Source organism: Cygnus atratus, chromosome 3, assembly GCF_013377495.2.
Source record: "Cygnus atratus isolate AKBS03 ecotype Queensland, Australia chromosome 3, CAtr_DNAZoo_HiC_assembly, whole genome shotgun sequence".
Lineage (NCBI taxonomy): Eukaryota > Metazoa > Chordata > Aves > Anseriformes > Anatidae > Cygnus > Cygnus atratus.
This window is the reverse complement of record NC_066364.1, coordinates 49,645,955-49,650,474: the sequence shown is the minus strand read 5'-3', so window position 1 is coordinate 49,650,474 and position 4,520 is coordinate 49,645,955.

The following is a 4,520-nucleotide window of genomic DNA, read 5'->3' as shown; positions in this document are numbered from 1 at the left end:
CAAAATAAGGGTTTAGGCTCAGAGTACTTAAACTAATGGAAGAACTACTGTAAAACTGCCTGATTAAAAAGTAGTGGACTGCAAAAGTTTTCCTCAAGAGGAAATGAACAAGCCAACAGCTTTAATGGAAACTTTCAGCTTCAGGAATTATTTCTAAAATAACCTTCTGTTGCGCTTTTTAAGCTCTTTTTTCCAGCACAGACTAGGTACTCTGGTTATTCTGGTAGGTCCACTTAAAAGGAGGTCTGATATGTCAGAGAAAGGAAACAGTCAGGCCACGTTCAAGGAGCATTACCACTTGAGGCCCATGGAGCAGTGCATCAGGCTAGAGTGAATGACAGAACTTCTATTCACTCTTGATTGTCAATACCAGCTTGTTGGTACACTGAACAGAGTACATCATCTGTGGAAGGAATTTTCTTATGCTGTCCAATTGAAGAATTCTTGTTCCCATTTCTAGTCATTCACTTATCAGTTGGCCTAATTCTTGCTCTTATTTCATATATGTTGTGGAACGTGCTCATTTGTTTCAAGTTCCAATCTTTCATTTCTCTGTTTAGGCCTTTGTTCGGGTCATTGAATATTAGAAGTGGTTGATTCTGTCACTTTTTGTCAATAGATGTAAATTCTGGTAGAGTACATTATAGAATTCCTCACCATTGTTTCAGCATACAGATGAGGAGAGGTGATTCTGGGAAAGGTTTGCTTTATGCAACTTAGCAAATACTACTTTATCACTTAGCTCAGAAGCCTCTTCTTCCGTCAGAAATCCACAAGTGTTAAACAACAAAGAGTATCTATACAAATAGTCTTTACAGTGTGCTGGTTGATATTGAGGGACAGAGATGCTAAAATAAACTAGGGTTATAGATCTCTACTACAGGGTTGGGAGATCCCCAGTTATAGGGAGGTTGGAATTAGGTGATCTTTAAGGTCCTTTCCAACCTAAGCCATTTTATGATTCTGTGATCAGTGAGGTTTTAATGCTTGAAGATATTTTATTCTTGGGCTGTACCACTGGTCCTTTGTCAATGAATAGTGTTTCCCAAAGCTAATTTTTATAGTGGAGTTAAAGTTGCTGTTTTGTATGTTCATCAAAGACTAATATTGCTTCAGAAAGTTCAGTGGAATTGATTAGCTGAAGTTGGATTGAGTTATACTTCCACTGTGAAATTGTTTACTAGATCTGAATGCGCACAGCAAGATAAGCATTTTTCCAACAAGACAAAGTAAATGCCTTGATAAAGCAAACACCAGGTTAATTGTTTTCCTGTGAAATGAATAGAGGTTGTCTCTGATTAATTTGGGGCAGTTGGCAAATGAAAATGACATCCTGAGGCCTGTAGAGCAGAAGAAAACTTGATTGTTCCTTGTCTGGAATCACGATCTGTGATTTCATCTATGCTGAAAACTACCATATTTGTCCAAATACTGAGGGCAATAAGTACCTTTATTTCTAGATTATTACTGAGTGTGATTCAGCTGTGGAATAGGAGTACTTACAAGTGTGGGTATCAAAATCTATTTAAGAACAGCTAAAAGAAAGCACATCATTGCAAAGGAAATTTGAGAATTCTCTAATTCTCAAAGATACTGAAATACTGTGTTGCTTGAGGGTTGAGAGAGAACAGTTGGAACAAGGGAACAGTTGGAAATGAAGAGCAAGGGAGGTGAGTTTCGAGGAGGCAGGGAAGAGTAAACAACAAGTACTTGGAACAAAGAAAAGCACAATTAAAGTGATTCTTGGTACCCTGACAGCTGTCTAGGAGTTTAAGAGGAAGCTTCACGTACATATGTCCAGTTTTCCCATCTTTGGTAAGCTGTCCTCTGTAAACAGGAAAGTAGGACCAGAGCTCAAAGCTGGATTAAAGCAACTGAAAAGCAACCTGCTTTCCATCTTGTGCAGCCAGTGAGGGTGATCTAGTAGCACAGAGAGCCAAGTACAGGAGTTGTAGGCTCTTTGGATTTGCCATAGGGGAATTTCTTTTCTTTTTTTTTTTTTTTTCCTTGATATGGCACCTGTATCTGTATTGCTGTATTAAAGCATTCTGTGATGCTACCTGAACAGCCTTCCTGAATAGACCCTCTCTTTATCAGAAGGTGTCAGCTTCAGTGAGTTGGACAAAAACTGGAAGAATGTCTGCCTGCAAAACAGAACTACCTCTCTGAATCTAAGGGCACAAAGATGGGTAAACACATTCACATAGCTCCATAAACCAGTCTGTACAAAACATAGAAGAGCTGGCTGTTGGAGGAGAAGGAAGGGAACGCTACAGGAATGTTTGTCTTGGAGAGGTTAAAAAAAATGGCAGGAAAACTAGAGATATCCAAGCCTGATGGAGCAGTGGATTCCCATGAAAGAGAAATTAAATGTCTGGGCCTCTCTTTCAGTTTAAGACAAATTATGCCTTTCTTCTGTAAGTGCAAATACCACCAGGTAGCAGAAAAGGGCTGGTCCTGCAATTATGAGAGTAGCAAGATTTGGGGAATCTATGTGGAATGCACAGTCCCCATCTTTGTGACACACAGAGGATTTGTAAACAGAATGGGCTTAAATAAAAAGGTAGTAGATTCACTGTTACTTGTCACTCACTAGCCACCAACTGCGCTTTGTCCCCATGGAAGTAGTTTCTGGTAAAAGTATAAAAAACAGAATAAAGCTATAAGATTTTCTTTAAAATTTGGGGGGATGCACCATTTGTAATTTATTTAGTTGTTAATACTTAATGTTTAAATGTTTTGTCTAATGTTTTTCTTGTAAGATACAATGCTAATCAAAATTTTGTATTAAATACAATGCATTATGTTTGTTCTTCTGTAAATGCTCTAGCAACATTTCCCGTACAAAATAGAGATGCGTTTGTTAATCTAACCTTCTTTTCCCAGGCTAGTACCATCTTCTGGGGAGTATTCCTGTAAACATCTCTGCTTAATGTCCTTTATCAACTTCATGGATTTTTGTTGTCCAAAGCAAACTGGAAAAATGTTCTCAGAGATTTCAGTTATATGTTTGAGTCACCAAGTATTCTGCTTTTGTCTGTGTTGTAGGTCTGGCCTAATTTTTTTCCCCCTTTTTCTCTCAATTTTAGCTGGAAGAAAAATAACAGTCAGGAAAAGCAGACTCATAATAGAAAGGAAGGCATAATTGGGAGCTTTAGTATTCATTCATGAAATTATCAAATGAGAAAGTGGAAGAGATGGCATAACAGCACATACAACTTAGCTAGAAAGGAAAATAATTTTATTTCTTCTCTCTGCAGCATGTATGGGTTGAATGCTAATGCTGTCGTGTTTAAATCCTGCCAGTATGAATGCTGCTTTTCATCTTTGCAGAGAGACTGGCAACAGCATGCAAAGCAGTATCAGGGCCCATCCTTTTAACAAAAGAGCACTGTGTTGGCAGGCATACCTCATATTCCTGTCATGTTAGTTCTAGCCAACGGCTTTCAAGTATCAGTGCTGCAACTTAGTAGTTTCTTGCAGGTGTAAAAGCTGATCTCATTACAATTTCTTTTAATAAGACAGCTTAATCTGGTGGTGAAGACCAACTGGATAGTATACTGTAAAAATTGGGAGAAGGGAGAATGAGGAATATGAATTTGTCCTCTCCTTAGCTCACAGCCTCTCTTCTTTATGTTACAACATGAAATGGGGAGAGAAAGAGACAGATAAACTTTGGTTGAGCTTTCCCCATGTTGGCTAAACCTTGGGTTTACCTATTCTTGTCTCCATTTAAAATAATAACTTCTAGCTCCAGTCACCTCTTCTCTAATAGCAAAAAGAACACCACAGGAGCTCTCAACAAAAGACACACTGGCCCATTGGTACAGCTGATACATGGAATTGGGCTGCAGGAGAGGGCAATTTTGCTACATAAATAGAAACAGAGTTGATCAGCAAGAAAATGATCAGGAAACAGCAGCACCTCATGTCAGGTGCAAGAAATCTGACAGGTCTGTTAAACCTGTTTCATAAAGTAGACCTGACTACTCTCATGCAGGAGTTCGAGGGGTCAGTGTTGTTCAGGAGAACAGAGTTTTACTTGAACTTAATTTTATTTAGGTATTTTTTGCCTTCAAAGATAATTCAGAGATATACTTAACCAAAAATTGTTATTTTGATTGTAAAGTTAAACAGCTAAGATCGGAAGTATCGAAGTATCCACAAATGTCTTAATACTTATAGTCCTTTGTGCATATGCATTCTCAATGCATATAGATGTGCACAAAAAATACATGGATGTGCAACTATTACTGGAGGATCTGAGCAACTCAATTGATGGTAGTGTGTTTAGCATTTTTTTAATACTTCCAGAAGGATGCCACTTGGATACAAGCTTTAAATATGATTAAATTAGGCTAAGGGACTATGTTTACAGGGAATTTGCGCTACAGTCTGAATTTACCATTTGCTAGCTACTCTGCCTTGATTTTCCATGTAGATAACTTCATATGAGAGTCATCTGACTGAAAGCTAGAAATCTGTACTGAATTGTCCATATCCAAATAGCTAGTACCCTC